The sequence below is a fragment of the Protopterus annectens genome, chromosome 7.part0 (genome assembly GCF_019279795.1).
Source record: "Protopterus annectens isolate FY-2018-M chromosome 7.part0, PAN1.0, whole genome shotgun sequence".
Taxonomy (NCBI): Eukaryota; Metazoa; Chordata; order Ceratodontiformes; family Protopteridae; genus Protopterus; species Protopterus annectens.
This window is the reverse complement of record NC_056739.1, coordinates 323,346,730-323,367,930: the sequence shown is the minus strand read 5'-3', so window position 1 is coordinate 323,367,930 and position 21,201 is coordinate 323,346,730. Positions and strand designations below refer to the sequence as shown.

The window sequence follows — 21,201 nt, the reverse complement described above, 5'->3', positions numbered from 1 at the left end:
GTCTTGGTTTTATTTGGGATTGCCTGATCCATGCAGTCCTGAAGGTGTTCATAGAAGGCATTTGTAAGGGCTTCCATGAGATTGGGTTGTGGTTTCCATTGGCTCGGGGGCCTTGAAGGATACCACACCTGTCTTGAGTAGTGTGAAGTTTTCTTTAGAGAAGTTCTTCACTGTGGTCTTTTTTGTTTGGGGTGGGGGCGGGATGTGGATTTCTAGTGAGATTAGTTTATGATCTGATCTCACCAAAGAGGGATATACTTCCGGTGTGGAGCATTTTGTCCCCATGTTTGTGATGATGAGATCTAGTATATTTTCTCCTCTTGTGGGGACGGTGACTAGTTGTTCCATGGCATTTGAATTTATGAACTCCAGGAACCTTTGGGCTAGAAAGTTGGGGCTTGAGGAATGTTCCCAGTCTATATTCGGGTAGTTGAAGTCACCCAATATGATGGTGTTTGGTGATACATTTATACCCTCCAGTGTCTTCAGGAAGGCTGTGTGGGTTTCCTGAGTTTGAGAGGGTGGCCTGTAGCATGCTACAAATTGTAGAGCAGTTTTGCCTATGGTTAATTGCACCTGGATGGTTTCCGATGCTTCGTGCGTAGCCACCAACCTGGAGGTGTGGGTATCCTTGATGAATATGGATACACCCCCTCCTTTTGTGGTATGGTCCGGGTTTTGGGGCCGGAACGCATGATATGAGGTAAAACCTGATAGTGCCGGGGTGCTCTCAGGAGCCTTGAACCAGGTTTCAGTCACAGCACAGACATCGATGTTCTCCATACTGAGAAGGGTCTCAAGTGCGTGCATTTTGAGATTTAGACTTCTGGCATTGAGCAGCATTACCCTTAGTTTCATCCCGTTTTCGTTTTCTAGGGTGGTAGGTTTAGAATTTGAGCCTTGCCTAAAAAAGGCACTATGGGGGTGGCAAGAGCCTTAGCCAATATCCGGAATCCCAGGGGTGACAGGTGCAAGCCGTCCCTTGCGAAGCAGCGTGGCTTGTCAAGCATGTCATCCCAAGCAGACAGACACTGGATCCCCTTTGAATGACACCAGAAATTAAGCCAGTTGTTAAAGCTGATCATCTTGTCACTATATTGTGACATCATTCTTGGTGAAGGAAGGATACTGCTCAGGGTCAGGGTCATACCTGCCTGGGCTACATAATCAGAGAGCTCCTCTATGTCTCTTTTCATGTAGTCCAGGGAGGTACATCTCAGGTCGTTCACACCAGCATGGACAATGACTGTGTCATACTTGTACTTGCCGTGGAGTGACCTGAGTGCTTGTGTTATGTGGCGGATTCTAGCCCGATAGGCAGCTTACCGTGACCTTCTCCTTGTTCAGCCTGGTGAGTGGGACGTCAGTGTGTCTGACTATGGAGTCACCTATGACAAGTATGTTTGGTGTTGTATTTGGCCTTAAGGGCAGTGACTGCTTTGCACACTGATTTTGTTTTTTATGTGTTGTTTGTGTGGTGTCTTGAGTTTGCAGTTGCTTGGGTGTCTGCTTTGGAGGCCTTTGCTGTTTAGGTAAATTTTTACTCAGAGCCTCCGAGTATGTCTTAGTGTGTTTATGTGTTTGATTCAGTGGTGTGGTTGAGTTATGTGAGACTTGTATTGTGGTGTGTGTAGGTGCCTTCCCCTCCTGCCTGGTCTTGCCAGTCCTGAGTTGAGAGAGCTCAGCCTCCAGTTTGGCTAAATAGCTGCATCTCTCGCAAGTGTTAGTGTTATGTGGGAGGAGGAGAGGATTGTCCATGTACATGAGGCATTGTAACATTGCCTCAGAATTCCCAGATTCACCAACTGGGCAGGAGAGGACGCCATCATCTGACCCTTCAACATGCTAGAAAGAATTATGAGTTGGTACAAGACAGAAAAGTAGAGGGCTTAGCAGGGAAGTGGGCACTCCTGGGGGGTTTTGCAAGTGAGGGATTTGTATAATATAGGAGTGCTTGACCTGCAAAGAAAATGCTTATAAGACAAGGGATATGCTTTTAAGACAAGTGCTGAGCTTTTTGAGAAGAAAAAGCAATTAGGAACAAGTGCTGTGCTTTTTAGTGAAGGTGTAAACTGTTTAGGTTCCTAACAGAGCAGTTCTAAGGGAAAAATTGAAGAACAGACTTTATGGAGCCAGAAAAAGTTTAACCTTGTTAAACCAGCGCTGCCCGATTAGTGGCAACTCCGCGCTAAATCTCGCTAAAGCACGTTAAGGCGTGCTTGATAGCAGGGGCTGGAAAGAAGCAGGAATAGACCCAAAACGGACAATGAACTCATAAACAAAGACATTGGTAATCTCCAAACTCTGGACCCCACCCATTTTGGGTTTGTGAAAGGCAAATCATGCCTCTTGAACCTCATCGACTTTTTGAGGCAGTCACCAAAGACGTAGACGAGGGTAAGGTGGTTCACACAGCCTATCTTGACCTCACCAAGGCTTTTGACACCATCCCCTATTCTGGAATTATAGCTAAACTCACTAAACTAGTATAAATCCCTACAGCACAAGATGGGTTGCCAACTGGCTCACTGACAGAACTCACACTGTAAACGTTGCAGACTCCAAATCTGACTTCAAACCAGTGACAAGTGGAGTACCACAGGATTCAGTCCTGGGACCTCTCCTGTTTGGTATCTACTTCTCTGAAGTACAGTCTAGCACAGAAGGCCTTTGGCTAATGAAGTTCACAGATGACTGCAAACTATGAGCCATAGCCAAGTCCCCAATTGATGTGGACATACTATAGAAGGGCCTCACTGAGACAGATGCCTGGTGTCAGAGTTATGGCCTCAAGCTCAGTGCCAAAAAGTGCATTGTCATCCCCTTTGGTAAAAACTCTGTACCCATGAACTACCACATAGGCAGTAGTCTACTTAATGCCAAATGTGTGATAAGAGACCTTGGGACTCAAGTGAACAGTAGTCTCTCCTTTGATAATCACATCACCAGAGTAGTCAGGAAATCCTTCTACGTGGCACACCTGATCACAAAAGGGTTCTCATCCAGGAAAAAAGAGGCAATTGTTCTCCTCTACTCGTCACTCATTAGACCCATTATAGAGTACAATGCCCCTTTTAGAATGTACCTCACAAGACATCTGCAGCAGCTGGAAAGGCCACAGAAGTACCTCACAAAGAGGATTACTGGCCTCAAACAGATGCCCTACACTGACCGTCTCAAAAAACTCCAGCTTTACTCCATAGCATATCGCCTACTCCGAGGTGATCTCTGCCTAACATATAAAGCTATGTCAAACCCAGAGCTGTTGGACATGCTACACCTAAAGAAATCCCAATCCCTCTGAGCTACACACTCTAGGGATCTAAACCTTGTCACCACAATAAACAGGACATGCTGGAAGGATAGATTCCTGTCCCAGAGACTTCCCATACTCTGGAACAAGCTACCCATCTGTGTCAAGTAAAGTTCCTCATTAGCACTCTTCAAGAAAAATCTTGATGAGTGGATGGGAAATAGGAAATACACCCTGGGGATCACTTCTGTGGCTCTGCTCGACAGAGGCACAGGAAAATAACTTTCTTGGGTGGCGTAAGCCAGGGAGCCTTGTTGGCTAGGCTTACTTAGGCCCTTGGGCCAATAGCCTAGTACTTACCTATGAACCTATGAACTACTGTGAATTATATAGTCACATGTATGTGCATCATTTGGGCTGTTATATCTTTCAGTTTCATTTTGAATTTACTATGAAACATACTGCATATGTGATCTGTTATATTGTCTTAATAGTTTGAGATGTGTTAAGTCTTATTTGTGTATTCTTAGATCTGTGTTACTACTTTTAAAGAGTCTGGCAAAATGGCTGAATTTCCTCAGCTACCAATAAATCTGGTATGCATTAGTTTAGGTGGCAGTTATATTTGACATGGTAAAGGATGATGTGTAAACAGTTGTGATTTTCTCATGATCTTTGCATTCAGAAGGGTATGAAAGATGGGTGCTTATCATATCCTTAAATATTCTCATGCCCTCTGCAGTGAGCCATAACTACCCAGTACCGTATCCTCTTTGGACTGCATGAGAATGCAGTATGCTAGCTGTTCACAGACAGAAAAGTCTGAGTAATATAATAGGTGTTTAATATTATGAATGTCTTATCCCAAGTTTCTTCAATTCTAAAGTTCAAACAGAGAAGTCAGAACCTAGGACAGTTGGAAAGCTCATGTCCTGTAAAACAAACACAGGAATGCCATCATGGACTAGACAGGTTGGGGTGGGGGTTGTGTCTCAAAGCATGTGATTGCTAATATTTTTAGCACATACTACAATTGTGAAGATTAATGCATAGCTTTAGTGCTTGCATATGAACACTTTTAATTCATTATACATATGCCCATGGTTGCTTGAAATTTTAAAAAGAGTAGTGATCTAAGGTTGGTGTTATGTCTTTATTTTTGTCAATGTGTATTATAGCCAAACCGTATATGAACACTTTTAATTTTTTAAACACACTGATAAATTCACTTGAAATTTTCAAAGAACATTCATCTTGGTAAATATCATGCCTTTTAGTGTAGAGATTATATGTCGCTGACACTTTATATTAACACGGTAATAGCTGTGTACTTTACCCACTGATTACCATTGGCGGGGAAAAAAATATTTTATCCTTTAAATGTAAGGGCAATAATATCTACATTCATGTCACTTCATAAATTATATGTTTTATGAAATAACTTGTAGTTTAGGCTTAGAGAAATAACTTTTGAATAAATGGCAAGTCCATGAAATATTGAACATAGTTCATTAACCCTGCAGCAGAAGAGATTTCATTTATTAGACAAACAAGACCTTCATATTTTGTTCACAAATTTTCCCTATCACATAGGCTTGAATATAAACAAACCAAAAACTCACAAAGCAAATAAAAAAATCCCAAAGACAATCAATGAATGTAATGAATTTAAGTGGTGCTTGCACCTTTTGAGTACTTGTATACAGTCTACAGTCATTCTTCAAGCTGTTTCTACATTCATTGACTGTCTTTGGGATTTTTATAGGCTTGTATATGCAATATTGTTTTATTGCCAGTTGAAGAAGGATTTACATATGTTTTTCTGTTTTTATGAATGGACTGCTCATTTATTATTCTCTAGTGTTGTTCTGAGGCACTTTTTAAATAATTTTTGTAATGTTATTTTATGTATTTATTTTAGTAGTGTGGAGAGGTTTGTGTTCATATTTGGTAGTTTTATAGTTATGTTTTTTAGTGTTGTCTTGGTTTAGACAGTTAGATTAAGGACTGTTCTGCCATAATCCCATTTTCCAGTTATTATTTTATTTTATATTTTATAATTGTATTTATTATTTTTATTTTAGAAATATCAAATTTCATTTGTGGGTCATATAATCAGATGACTAGTGCATTTTTGCAAGGTTGTGTGTATGTATTTTGTGTATGCCATTTGTGAAATTACTGTTTTCCATAGAAGTGAATGGAAATGCCATCTTTTCCTCTTTTTTTTCTTTGAAATTGTTTGTTGCAGACAAGTTTATTATGAGGGATATGAAAGGATAAAAGGTTTGGTGGTAGAGACCTATGATTGTATTGAGGGTTACAAACTAGAAGTCTGTCAGCGAAAAGGGAAATAGATACAGTTTAAACTATTTGTAAAGAAGGGTTTGTTAAAACCAGACAATAATGTTCATAACAAGGAGAAAGAATAACAAACTGACACTTTATTAAAAGTTATCTGTAGGGAAGACTTTGTTTTCTGTGAAGAAGCAACAATGAAGGGGAGTCTATATTCAAGATGTAAAAGCACTATTCCTTTTCAATTAGCTGCTGTTTCTTTTGAAGACAAGAAATGAGAAACTATCTAGGCCCAAAACAGTAACTTTTTCATTTTTGCTTTTGTCATATTTACATTGTGTTGGAGTTTGGTCAAGCCATATCCTCAGATAACTGAATGCATTAGTGGTCCCAGTAGTACTAGAAGCACTGTATTATGTTTCCAATTTTAAAGAGTAAAGGGCTACATTTTGCTTCTTTCCAAATAAAATGACTTTAATGTAAGAATAAGATACATGAAATGCCAGGTCCTGGGTAAGACTTTATCTTTTAATCATTACGGCAGATTACTCTAATCTACAAATACTCTTGTTATCAGCATGTAAGATCATTGGAGGAGTAGGTAGGAGGATTTGGGAAGTCTGTTTATAAATATCAAGAAAAGTAATTTTGTTGTACTAATATTCCCATGTGAACATCCAGAGTCATGTTTGCTTGCTTACAGCTTATGTCCATTGTATGTATTCAATCTTCACACATATTTTACCCAGGTCTTTAGATACTACCACCACCAATTGCCACATGTTTTACACATACCCCTTCAAAGTACTATTGTGAGTTGCTGAATTATAAAAACAGTGCTTCAATTTTCTCATACAAAATATTAGCAGAATCATACATTATTCCTGTAAAAGTTTTTCTTGATCACCTGTCCATATCTCTCAACTGTACAGATTTTTGCAGAATGTCCAGATTTTTGTCTCATATTTTTGGTCCATTTTCCATAAAATTGTAGTTTTCTAGCAAATAATTGGCAAACCATTGAAGATTTAAGTAAAAAAATAATGACATAGACATTTGAGTTTCAGACTTCATACCCTTGAAAAAAATTCATGCTAATGCAAAACCTGTTGTTCTATCTATTAGTTTGTAAGAGCAATATTTAAAAATTGTACCTATTTTTGGGCCTTTGTCCCCCATTATTTATGGCTTTTTCCAGATTTCTTGCTCTAAAAGGTTGAGAGGTATGCCTGTACCTACTTTATTGCAGAGCTATGTCTACAGTAACCATTTATAGTGAAGCAGTCATCCAAACAGAAGCTCTAAAGACTGAAACAAAAGGAGAAGACTCTATATAATTCTTTCTGACTTTTTGCTGATAAGTCATAAGTGTCATGTCTTTGGTATGGATCCAGTTTGCTGTGTCTGTGTGTGTGTGTGAGTTTCTTTTTGTTTTCTTTTTCTGACTGAATTTTCTTCCAGGTTTCCCAGCTTTTATCTGTACACAATGATACAGGAGGTACTCTTGTACTGTATATAAGCTGCATGTACAGAAAAAACAAATCTAATCCTTCCAAGTGCTCATCAGACAAACCACAACAGTCAAGCAGGACCTGACTGCTGTGAGTTCTGTGTATAATTCAGTAGTCCACCCATTTTAACTGATTCTGCAGATCCCTATTGCAATGTTGTTACTCAAAATGGTGAGTGCTGACAAGCTGAAAAAAGACCAAAAATACAAGAGAAGAGCAAATTTTGAAAATTGCTCTTCTCCTTTAAATTTCTTTTTATAGGGGTGCAAGCTCCACCTGCACCCCCCCCCCCCCCAATGTGGGAGGCAGCTCCTCCGCACCACACAAACTTATATATACCAACTCTGAGACTGTAATACCTTGGAAAAAAGGGATATTTAGAGAAATGGCATGTCTAACTTTGTAAATGTAAGTCTGCTCTTTCAACCATTTAGTCTTTGTATTTTAGAACTCGCTGTAATGGATCCCAACATATCAAATGGTGATTTATTTGGCTACCATTTTATTGTCAAATGACTTCTTAATAGTATCTCCACTCCCAAACTTCATGTGACTGGCCTATAATTTTTTCCTAACATTTCTGCTAGTATATTTATACAGATGGCTCGCATCTTTTCTTTTTTCCCCAAGCATCTCATTTCCAGATGGGCAGGTCTGATAACAATATCCCTATAAGAAAATGATATTCTCAACCTTCAGATTAGCATGTTCTGACACAATATTACTGTACAGCTTAAATGAACTTCAGTCAATGAATATTTTAGTGAGGCAACTTTTTTCCCTAACTAAAGTATTTCAGAATGATAAAAATATAAAGCAGCATTCATGAATACAGTAATTAAGACAATCACCCAGCTTTATATAAGAATATATAATTGAATCAGTGCAGTGCAGTGACATCTATAAATTAATGTATGTAAGTAACAGAATGTACACACGCACGTACGTGTGTTTATATGGATCACTATCATATGATCAAAGTTTTGAAACTTTGTAATTCATATTTTCAAGATGATATTTTGAAACTTCAAACTTTTGAAACATGAAATGTTTTGAATGGAGATTGTGGTATAGCGCAAAGTGGGAAATTTACCCTTTTTCTCACTGTAGTGTGATTTCGGAGTTGGTATATTTAATTTGCAGGGGGTGTGTGGGGGAGTTGTAAACATTTTTTTTTTTATTTTTTATTTTTTATATTCAGTGTTTCAAAACTTTGATCATGCGAATTTTGAAGTTTTGAAACTTCAATCATATGATAGTGGTCTGTTTATTTATGTGTGGATGTGGGTGTGTGCAATAGCATATGAATGAAACATCAGTTTCATTCTACCATAAATCTTCCTTTTAGGCAATAAATGATCACAGTTCATGCACTCAGTCCTACATCCTTTTCTTGGCATGTGCTATTGTGATACTCTACACTGTTTAGACTGTACTGGACCTAAGCCCCCAACTGGAGAACAGAACTCATATAGTTTAGAAAAGTAGACAAGGCTTCACAATGTTTATATAATGGTGTCTTTCATGACTCTTGTGTAATGTAGCCATGCCTAACTAAGGCCTTTAGAGGCTGTGGATTACTCTACTAGCATGCCACTGTATTTGCTAACCAACATGCAGTGCGAAGATAACGAGTCTTCATTTGTGGAATTACATTAGGAGCTAAATATTTTCTTACAGTAGGACCTCTTTACAGAGCTAATTAATTTCCTTTGTAATTTATTAACGTGTTTGGCAGTCTCTTAGCTATTGTTGACTTTCTACTGCTGAGGCCCCTTAAGACTTGCACACTTTACATTTTCATGGTCTCAGCAAGTAAGTGCATTCATTCAGTCATAATTTTAAAATCTTTCTTAATCTGTCATTCATTTGTGTTGAAGATTATTTAGTCCCATTTAGTAGTCTTGTTCAGTTGCACAGTATGCAGTTGTTGACTTATTCCCAACACTGTTTGTACAATTATGAGGTCAGTTCTGGTTCTGGGGAAGATGGTCTGCTTGCTTCTTCAGTTTATAATCTGAACCAATCAACTTGTTTGCAAGACACTATTTTATTATGCCCATTCCATCTTCTTATAATTTCAGCATGCTGAATTTTGGTTTAATGCAAAATACATCCTTTAAATGAAAAAAGCTAAGACTAGGTAAAGTATCCAAGGGCTCCTAATCTCCTCCCAAACACGCAAACACCAGTTTGTGATCTTTTTACAGCAGGAAGTTGCAGACTGGATCAGCTGACAGCCACACTGGGAAAATTCAAGCCTTTCATTTATAGCAAAATAATGAAGATAAAATCTTAAAACATTTCAGTTAAAACATATGTACAAAGCCGCACAGTTTATGTGGTAACATTTATGTTCATACTTACACCTTTCACATTTGTTCCTGTGCTTGCTCATCAAGTCTTCTGTACTTTCAGTGCTTATATTCCCCTGCACTTAAAAGGGAAAGCTTTTACTATTTCTTGGCCTATGATGTTTACATAATACACTGCACATCAAAGTGTGGTTATTGTACCAAGTTTATTCCTAGCTTTTGAAGTTGTGGGAACTAGGACCCAGAGGAAGCCTGAGCGGAGGTGCTGCCAGCTGCTTCTCACCCTCTGCTGCTGCAGTGTCTCGATGCATTAGGTGAAGCAAAGCAGCGTTCTCAGCTCAGCAGCTACAGCCTGGGCATCTTGATCCTGGAGACAAAAAGCAGAGTCAGTTCTGTCCAGATACTGCATCTGTCAGCCATTCATGTCCTTCATCTCCACCTTATTAAAACGGTGTCGTACAGATTCATTCTTTGAATGGAGCACTTGATTAATTGCTGTTGATCAAATGAATGAGGATACAAAAGCTGGTCCATTGTCATCTTCATGAGCCTTTCAGAGAATCAGTGTAAGTGCCCTTTTTAATAATAGAAATATACAGTATTATTAGACAAGAGGATGTGCTTCTTTTTTGGAAATTCATCTTTGAACAGGAGTAAAATAAATAAGTGTGAATTAAAAGGCATTGCTGTACTGTTTTTATATCATTCTAAAAAGACATAATTTCTATACTGCTGTAATTCAGTGATTCATGTCCAGCCAGGCTTGATGCAGTAAGTGGGTGTTGAGACCTGACACTAAGGATAGAAAGCTATTCCAACTTCTGGGTCATGGGACAGACATTGCCTGTGTGGGCCCTATTGTAAAGGAAATGGTTATGGAGTATGGGCAGAAGTTAATTAATACATGCATTCATTTTATTACTTTTATCATGTCTATAGTAAACTAGAATGTCTCATTCAAAAAGCAGCACCCAAAGTCAATATATGCCACTAGCCCTAAGATGCTTTAGCAATGCTCATTCTTTGGACATATCCTGCCCATTCCAGGTGTATAATAGAATACTACAAGCCATAGTCAGAGAGCACCAGAGTTGATGGGCCAGGGCAGCATTGCCAGATATTCTTTGCATCTGTCTGGCCTATGAGCACAAACTAAAGAAAATAAGTTGCACGCTGAACTGAAATGCTGTTTAGGAAAGTTAGGACCTTGTTGCATGATTCATCTAGACTAGTGCTCAGGACAATATCAGACATAGTCAACACTGATAACTGATTCTAACACTTTGTGTATGCGTGTGTGTGTGTGTGTGTGTGTGTGTGTGTGTGTGTGTGTGTGTGTGTGTGTGTGTGTGTGTGTGTGTGTGTGTGTGTGTGTGCGCGTGTGTGTGTGTGCTCGCACACGCGCACATGAGCATGGTCTTGTGTACTAGGGAATATAGCCAGCCTTAGACAATGCCTTAGTGTGGATGATGGTAGGCAACAATCCAGATATATCAAGACATGAGAAATTCATTGCATGCTAAAACAAGAACATCTATTTTATTACAGTATTCCATATTGTCCATATCTCATAATGTGTCTTAAATGTTCAGGTCATGTGTGGATTTTTACACTAATTAATTACTATTATATGGACTTTTTTGTTTATATTGTTGTAAAAATGATGCAATTCTTTATTTACCTGAGATGCCTTGTTTGTCAAAGCACATAACCGGTGCAACAGTCCTGAGAGCTAAGAAAACTGTAGAGTGTCTGCTCCTCCTAGTTCATGAGGTGCACTGGAGGAGGTTTATGTGTTAAACCATTTAGGTAAGTATTTCTTGGTAGGCACAAGGAACAGAGCTGTTCTTCCCAAGCTGTAAGGGCTAATCCTGAAGCTTTGCATTGCTAAGGAATAGGCCAGCTTCTTTCCACAAAAGAACAGAGCTTCCTTTCAGTCAAGAAGTAGTGTTGCATACCAGCTATGGAATTCCCTAGACATATAGCAGATATCCAGAATATCATCCCTTGCAAATGATCTGTCCTCAAAAATAAGGTAATACACCCAGGCAACTGAATTCTCTGTAAATGTAGCCACCCATTTGTACAAAATAAACCAGGAAATCTTAGCCTCGGCCTTAAGTGAGGCCTTTGATTACTCTATTAGCAACTTTCACTTCTACTCCAGTACTGGTTGCTCTCATTTCATGCTTAGTCAATGACTGCATGGACCTCACTACCTAGGCAGGAGAAAGACTACCATCACTGTCCATGGCTAGCCACCTTCTTGCATGCCTTAGTTACAGTTCTGCTATTTCCCCTCTGCAGCTGTTCTCCGCATACTACCTAGCTTTTCTTGTTAATGTCATTGTCTGTTTGTAAGGCCTACAATAAAGGTTAGTGCAGTCAGTTTCCCTAGGAGTGAACATAAACACACCGCATTCTAAAAATGCAATATAATCATTTACAAGGTATGTAATATTTCTTAATAAACAAAGCAGCTTTGCATATCTGATAATGGTAAAAAATATGACACCTTTATTGACTTCTTGGCAGTAAAGAAAAGGTGACAATATTATTGCACTGTTAATTTATTTGATTTAAGATGAAGGCTTGAGGCATGCTCTGAATATACAGTTACAAGATGCACAGCTCTGGAACAGTGAACAGTTGCAGATTTTTGGGTGAACAGTTTCATGGGTATTATGGGGAGCAAGTAAGTGGGTTTAGCCAAGCTGACAAGTAGTTATACAAAGACATGGAAATCGGCAGAACCAAAGGAAATTGGAGATCAGACGAGACTCTCTAGAGTATAGGGAGAGAGAGTGGTTTATGAGAGGCAGATGTGCTAAGAGGATAGCTTCAAATGACATGGGAGCAGCAGGAAAAAGGCAAGGTAGGACCATGTAACAGTAACAGTCATGCCATTCCAGTAGAGTACTATCAGGTAAATAAAACCAGGTGCAGCTGGGGACAGGTGATAGAAGTACTGGCATAATGGTGGCACAAGATGTCAAAATGTCGATTAGAAGCCATGCACATGAACACATAGACTCTAAGCAATAAAATCATTTTAATTAAAACATTGTTATTATCAAAAGATAAGACATATAACATAGATAAGTAATTCTGCTGAATGTCATATTTTGAAATGTTTTTTTCTTTCCTGAAAAATGAGAAAATCATGTTACTTTACAAAATAGGCAAAGGCATTATTTTCATCCTGTAGTTATTGGAGTAGAATTTATTGTTCTACTTTAATACAAGATAGCAGGTGGCTGTACTTGTCCTAAATGAATAAACCTTATGTGAAGACCCCCAGTGCCTTCACTGCCAGGTGAAACCTCCATTTACCCTTTGTCTGTTTCTAATGATAAAAGCAGTATAAGCTTGTCTTCATGTATGACCAGCACTGCTATGTTTTGATAGATGGAGTGAGACTGTCAGAGAAGTAATAATATAGGCCAACCATTGCAGGTTTGTTTCCAAGTTTTAGGAACTTATAGGCAACTATTTGCATTCAGGCACAGCATCTTCAACTGGACTGTTTGGCTGGTTGTGTTCATTCTTACTGTTGAGGCCCTCTGAAAACCCATTACTCAGGAATCTTTTCTAAAGCACTGTAGAACCATACCTTATGGTGACATATTATCCGGTTGTTTACAACCCATTTTAGGTTCAAACCTAAGTGACAGAGCAAAGCTTTCATTATTTAGAAAGGGAATCAAGAAATGATGCTACTCTTAAGATTTTTTTTAAACTAGGTGGTAATACACGGCATAATTGCACACATAACAGTAGTTTGGTAGATTTTATCTTCTGCTATGCAGGACAGTCTTGGATGGCAGCAGTATCAAAAATAAAGGAGGGAACTGATCTCTGATCAGCCACTTGTCAGGCTGCATGCAAAAATATAAATGAAAAATGTACTAAAATTGAAAGAATGCTAATATAAACATGTTGCTGCAGTGACCACCAGACCCAAATTTCAAAGAACTTTCCTCCTGCTAATTGCAGGAGCTAATTTCCTAGGCCTAGGGCTAATACTGAGTCAATAAGTGTCCATATTTCATGAGCTCATAAAATGTTCATTGAAAGTCAGTCACTCTATTACCAATCTCTTACATGATGCTGTCTACAGCCGTCAGTAGCACAACAGCTTGTTGTCCCATAGCACACTGCTGAAGATCTCTCTTGAAAAATGGATTTACCTGGGCTCAGGAATGACTTCACCACGCTATAGAGTTTGAGAAGGGGGGGGGGGTGGCCCTGTTAAACAAGAATTCCATACCAGCAGACTCCCCATTTTTAATGACTTCCATCTTTTAAGAGTTGTTGATCTAATTGTGTTCTTAAAGGAAGGGGCGAGTGGTTGAGGTGGAAAAAAAAGTCCAGTTCCTTGCAATAGCAAACAGCGTGTGCTAGACCAAGAGTATTGTTCTTGGCAGATATTTGTGACATATTTGTCCCTGACATCACTGAGTACTCAGTTAACTGGTGTAAAGAAGAAATGTAAAGGACTTCTTAGGTGCTATGAGACTGCAGCCTCTAATCAATGTTTTGAAAGTTTAGCCTCATAATGCAAAACCAAGCTGCTGAGCAGACACAGGTACAGGTCATCTAGTAAAGCTGGCAGAAAAGAGATATACTCTACCCTTGAATAAATTTAGCAATAAGCATTTAAAAGATTTAATGTTTCTTTAGTCACGGAAAATCTACTGCCAGTCATTAGCGGACCGGAGTTCCGCTGTGGCGACTCCTAACCGGGAAAAGCCGAAAGATAACAACAGTGTTTCTTCAGTCATTATTAAATGAAATTACAGTCATGGACTATGACATTGTTTCACTTTACAGTATTTTTAAAATAGGCCCTGACATTTTTCCCTCACTAATGTTGAATAGGCAAAGGCAAAGAAAGTTTAAATGACTTGCACAAAATTACTCCATTTGAAAGAAAAAAATACATATCTGCAGAGGAAAATGTAGGCACTATTGTAGATGAGGGTGTATTTAATAGCCTCTCTGATTCCCTGATAGGCTTGGCTCCAACCTTAGTCCTTCTTCTTTGCCTGATTGCTTTCTAGTTACAGTGGTGGTTTTCTTTGAAAGGAACAGTTCCAGATGAAATTTAAACAATGAAATATAAGTACATTTCCATAAAAGATAAAATAACAGGAACATTTCCTTTTATGTAACATAAATTCATATACCTTTGGGTCTTGTCTGAACAAGGAGTCTGCCTTGTGCATGAGCAAGGAACATTTATTTTTCAAGACTGTTTTACTCAGTACCTGTCAAATTTATTCTAAAATCTCTGCTAAATAAATGCTGGTATAGTTAGACAGGTGAACTGAATTTGAGAGTGAACAAGTGTCATGGGCTGTTAGAACATGTCTATAGGACAGAGTTATAAATAGAAACAGAGCAATGCATGTGAAATTGAAAGCACAAAAGCATATTCTGATTCATTTTACTGTCACCATTGGTGAATGAAAAAAAATTAAGTTAAAGTGCATTATACAGTGAGGAAGAACCACCCTGCACCCTCCATGTGAGGAGATGCCCCCCCACACACACACACACACACACACACACACACACACACACACACACACACACACACACACACGCGCGCGCGCACACACACACAAACATTAAAGATTCTTGCTGTGGTATTGCTAAAAGATGGAAAATGGGAATCACTTGCTGTGTGTTCACTCTTCCCCTTCTGATGTCTTGCATTCTAATAGGTTTCTCTTTGCTTTTCAGTCCAAATCCCTCAGAGCACAGTCCCTTTTTCATAGGTTGCCTAGGTCATGCTGCCTGAAAGCTGTAAAGGTGACCCAAAAGGTCACAGGACTCTTAGACAGATGCTGTTGGTATACAAAATAAGAACTGATTTTAATTCAAGAAATATAACCAGAAATTCCTTGAAGAGCTGGAAGAGAAGTTTCCAGATTTAACCTCACTGTGTTTCACGAAAATGAATCTAGAATTTCGACTGACAGAAAAAAACCGTGAGCAGTCACTTTGCTGACATAAATGAAATCACCAAAAGACACAAACCGGAAAAATCCTAATTTTACATGTGGGAAAGCCCACCATTCCCACCTTGAAGAGAATTCTACCCCCTGCAGTCCCCTACTCTTAGTATGCTATAAGTCTGCTGCATGTTGGGTAAAGTGTGCAGACCCTACAAATAATCTGCTGTAAATTTGCTGTATGTTGGACAATATGGAATTTCCTTCTTAGCGGTAACATTCATCAGAGAAGCCAGTTTTGATGAAGTGGTTGTTGCCTTTCTTTTCCTTAGCTAAGGTATCTTATTCTGCAGAAAAAAATGAAGGAAAAGGCCAACTAACACTGTCTTGAAGGGTAACGTAACAGCATCTTTCATGCTGCCATCACAAAAGCTGTTTACATGGTAGGCATGTGAAGCAATAAGGAAAAGAACTCTGTAGAGCAGTCTTTCCTCAAGTCCTCGTACAAGCCTGAGTATCAGTGACAGATAGACCTGAGATATCAGTTGTAAACCTACTCTGTAGAGCAGTCTTTCCTCAAGTCCTCATACAAGCCTGAGTATCAGAGTGACAGATAGACCTGAGATATCAATCATAAACCTACTCTGTAGAGCAGTCTTTCCTCAAGTCCTCGTACAAGCCTAAGTATCAGAGTGACAGATAGACCTGAGGTATCAGTTGTAAACGTACTCTGTAGAACAGTCTTTCCTCAAGTCCTCGTACAAGCCTGAGTATCAGAGTTACAGATAGACCTGAGATAACAATTGTAAACCTACTCTATAGAGCGGTGTTTCCTCAAGTCCTCGTACAAGCCTGAGTATCAGAGTGACCGATAGACCTGAGGTATCGATTGTAATCCTACTCTGTAGAGCAGACTTTCCTCAAGTCCTCGTACAAGCCTATCAGAGTGACAGATAGACCTGAGATATCAATTGTAAACCTACTCTGTAGAGCAGTCTTTCCTCAAGCCCTCATAAAAGCCTGAGTATCAGAGTGACAGACAGACCTGAGGTATCGATTGTAAACCTACTCTGTAGAGCAGACTTTCCTCAAGTCCTCGTACAAACCTGAGTATCAGTGACAGATAGACCTGTGATATCAATTGTAAACCTACTCTGTAGAGCAGTCTTTCCTCAAGTCCTCATACAAGCCTGAGTATCAGAGTGACAGATAGACCTGAGATATCAATTGTAAACCTACTCTGTAGAACAGTCTTTCCTCAAGTCCTCGTACAAGCCTGAGTATCAGAGTGACAGATAGACCTGAGATATCAATTGTAAACCTACTCTATAGAGCGGTGTTTCCTCAAGTCCTCGTACAAGCCTGAGTATCAGAGTGACAGATAGACCTGAGATATCAATTGTAAACCTACTCTGTAGAACAGTCTGTCCTCAAGTCCTCGTACAAGCCTGAGTATCAGAGTGACAGATAGACCTGAGATATCAATTGTAAACCTACTCTGTAGAGCAGTCTTTCCTCAAGTCCTCATACAAGCCTGAGTATCAGAGTGACAGATAGACCTGAGATATCAATTGTAAACCTCAGGGAAGGGAAGAACATCAAGGAACATGGGAATGCGTTCTGTAGGACAGTTGCTGCCACTTAAAAAATCTGTTTACACTTTTTAAAGTAAGCTTAGTGGGAACAAGATTTTAAAGGATATCCCCTTGACGGAGATTTTCAGATGCAGCCTGGAGACATCTTTGGCTAAACAGATAAAGAAGTTTACCATATTTTGCCCTTTCCTGGGTTAGCACCACTAATTTGTTTACATTTCATATAAATTTACATAGCTGTTTTTATATTATCATTTATAACCCAGCTAGAAAATTGCATAGAGATAGCAGTTTCTACCAGAACCAACTATCATGAGAAATTTAAATACCCTGGCAGTCCATTACCATTATTTAGTAAGTTCAAAGTCCATTTTCTCAAGGATAATATCAAAAGCATTAACAAAAAAACTGAAGAACACTATTTGGTCCACTAAAGGAGCCCATGAACTTAGTCTGGACTCTGAAACCAAAGACAATTATAAATCTTTCTCTAACCATGCCAAAAAAAACTAAAGGAAAAAAAGGACCCTACATTGCTCGGAACTTATTCATCATAACGCCTCCTATTATGACCCAAGAGACATTACCAGTATCCTTGCCATATAGTGCACATGGAGTTTCTTGAGTTGATCAAGGCCTTTAGTACCATTCCCCACCCTGGCATCATACAAAAGCTAAATGCTTTAAAAATCATCTCATATGTGGTAAGATGAAGAACAAACCGGCAGAAAGATGGAACCCACGCAATGCAAGTTACAGGTGCCTTATCAGAAGGTATGAAGATGACCAGCAGTGTCCATCAGGCTCAGTGCTGGGGTCTCTCCTTTATGGTATTTACTTCACAGATCTCCAAGTAGAGAAGCAAAACTACTGGTTAACAAAAGTTTGGAGACAGCTTCAAACTTGGGATTATTATTAAGTCACCCTCTGAGACCCAAACCCTTCAGAATGAACTCACACTTGTAAACTCTTGCTGTATTAAGAATTGTCTCAAATTAAATGTAGAAAAAAAAATATATCATCACTTTTGGTAGACATCCCCTGCCCGCTGCACTAGAAAATGAAAATGTAGTCAGGGGACCCAGGAATGTGAAAGCTTGGTATTAACTAGTATTTTACTGTATTCATTTAACTGTCATGTTTCCATTATCTGTCATTACAATTCTATGTATGTTCATTTACCCCAACCAAAGTACAGTCTACCAATAGCTGCAACTGCATCAAAAATGAACCTGAAAAATATTGCAAGCTACCTGTAATAATTGCTAATTCATCATCTTTGCCTTAGAAGAGAGCAGCACTGTTCTGTGCTTGTTAAAGCCAAATGACTCCCACCTCACACCGTACTAATAGCAGGCCTAGTATTTAAATTAATAAACCTTAACTCATTTCTTTTACTGGCAAGCAAACAGTATGAAAAGTCAACACCCTACAACCTAAAATTCCACCCTGCATACACCATCAATGTACAACCCCTACCCTCCAGACTGCGTTCTATTGAACAATACTCCTCCACACTCACTCCACAAGTTTGATTTTTTCCATCCTATCTTGTAAACTCCATTACTGCCTTTCTTAAGTTTCACTCTGAATTAAAGTACTTCCTTTTCAAAGATGCACAAATGTGTCCAGAATAACGGTATCACCTAAACCCATCCCTCTTTTGAAGTGCAATGACTCCTTGACTAAGGTGTACTAGCTCTTGTCATCGTCACTTACATCTACTATCCCCCTTCTCACCCACTCTTTACTCTCTCCCTCTCAAACTTCTAACTTACTCATCCCCCTTCTTCTCCTTCCTCCCTTTACCTCCTTCCCTCCTTTCTTTCACTCTTCCTTAGTCTACTTTTCTCCTTCTCCACTTCTACTACCTCTTCTAAATATATTATAAATGCATGTCATGGAGTGAAGCACCCATTTGCACACTGTTTGTTATATTATTTTGTTATAATAATGTATACTGTCTCACTGCGTGTGTTTTATACAAAACCTGTCACACATTTTTGTCAAAATAATGTATAACCAGACCTACTATTCAGTATTCTTTGTGTGCACAGCTTTGTAAGCCCAGGCTAAACCTGAAAATGGCTTATTTGGGTCATTGTTCTACCCCAGCCAAAAACATATATGAAATAAAATTTAAAAAAAAAATCATAAATAAGGTCAGCAGATAGATGGGTTGTATTTTTCTCCCTTTAGTCATCTTTTAAAGCCAGCACAATGCATGCTGTGCTCTAAATGTCCCTTTTATAATTAATTCCCAGCTTTTGGTGTTGCTTTTGTGTTGTATGAATCACTGACTTTCCATCATCCCATTCTTATTTCATATTTACTTTATTATATCAGACTAGAGCTGAAAATTAGAAACAAATCTCTTATCAAATTGTGTCCAACTCTTGTACTGCTCATACCCCTAACATTCTACATTAGTAAAATGCAGAATTCTGCTGAAGGGGATCATGGGAAATGTTAACTCTTTTGTCAAGCTGCTGTTTGAAAATTCTTAAATACTGTAGATTTCTGAATGTCTTTTGTCTAAACTCATGAATATTATTTTATCAATTCTCTAATAGTGAAATTAAAGCTCTGGTGTCAAAATTAAACATTTCATAATGTGATGATAAAACAAGGGTTAATGGAATGTGAATATTAATACATTATGTAATGTGAAAACAAATCTGTGAGTTATGTAACATGAATAGTAATTTTTATGGAGTGTGAAAATGACATCAAAAGAAATGAAATGTCAAAACTAAATCAAGCATTGCATAAAGTGAAAACTGAATCATAAACAGCACAATGTACTAAACCCAGGTACTGTATTACATAATGTGAAATATTAACATGGATTATGTAATACAGCTGTTATTGCATTTATCATTTAAGGTAAAACTAAACTATATATTACATATTGTGAAAAAGTTTCATTTTGTCATCCCTACTTTGGTTCCCTCAGACTCCATGTATGCCACTGTATTTCTCTGGTAACTGTTGTAAGTAAACAGTGATCTAAAGTTACCCACTTCAAAGAAACACTCAAGTCTAGTGCAAGTTTACTGTTGATTACATAATTTCAAAACTATATGACACTGCATGATGTGAAATGTAACTATGGATTTCAAAATGTGAACCTAAAACCACAAATATTTATAATGTGAAAGGCAAAAATATAACTTATATAAAATGATAAACTTCTTTTCCACACACCATGAGGTCTTTAACTGCCTATTCCTGATCTAGTTGGATGGATACTGAGTTCCCCTACATTGACTTAGAAAACTAAATCTGTCCTGTAGAGCATGTATTTTACTACTTGCATGAGTATCTGATGTATAAGGACTGAAGCTGGTAGAGTACTGGTGGGTGACACAGTGGTTCCCATCCTGAGTTTTTTTTTTATACATCTGCAGACATCTTGGTGGTGATGTCACTTTAAAAGTCAGTCTTGTTCCTGTCATCATGGAAGGTAACTAACTCAACACTAGCAATTTATCATCCAATCTAAGGGGATTCTCATTTCCTGTACCTTTGAAGTAATTTATTCTTACTAACCTGTGCTGAAAGATATAGGGACTATTTAACTTGGAACAAAAATTACAGGAGACATCTGCTTTTTTATTTTATGCACATTTGCACTCAGCTCCCATCGAATGCCTTGCAAACTCTTGGCGCAAGAAATCTGGACAAAGCCTAAAATAATGGTGGGATAAAGGCGCAAAAATAGGGACAGATTTTAAATAAGTTGTTAGAATAACAGGATTTGTATTAGCATGCATTTTCTGATTGTATTAGCATGTATCTTCTGAAGGGCATGAAGTCTGAAACTCAAAGTATGTCATTATCAGGTGACTTCAGTTTTCTGTGGTTTGCCAGGAAAAAGAAAAACAAATTTTATGAGGAACACACCAAAAATGTGAGTCAAAAATCTGGACATTCTGTGAAAATCTGGAAAGTTAATAGGTATGGTAGATTATTGGCCCTTCCTGTCCAGCTGTCCTAATCATTCCCACCAGGGAGGGGCTAACAGTCAAACAGGCCTCAGTAGTGGTTTGATCATTTACTTTTACATGCTAACTGCCAATAGCACTTTGAAGTGTGGGCTGCCTGTGAAGGTCATCTTGCACCATCCATTAGAACTTAATAGGTCATGTTGTATCACTCCCCCCCATCTTGGTCTGGCTCTTCCACTGCAAGGGGCACTAAACAAACCCTGGTCACATAGATCACAGTCTGCGTCCCATCCTTCTATGCCTTGGGGCCAGACTGAAG

The 21,201-nt window shown here is 38.6% G+C and overlaps 1 protein-coding gene across 1 annotated transcript in view; it reads left to right on the top strand.

Annotated features, from left to right (window-relative positions):
• The first annotated feature begins 9,697 nt into the window (after nucleotides 1–9,697).
• GPR61 (G protein-coupled receptor 61) overlaps nucleotides 9,698–21,201 on the top strand; it is a 251,985-nt gene continuing 240,481 nt past the window's right edge. The window contains exon 1 of the mRNA XM_044076874.1: nucleotides 9,698–9,943. The gene's annotated coding sequence lies outside the window, so the exon portion shown is untranslated. The remainder of the gene's footprint in view (nucleotides 9,944–21,201) is intronic.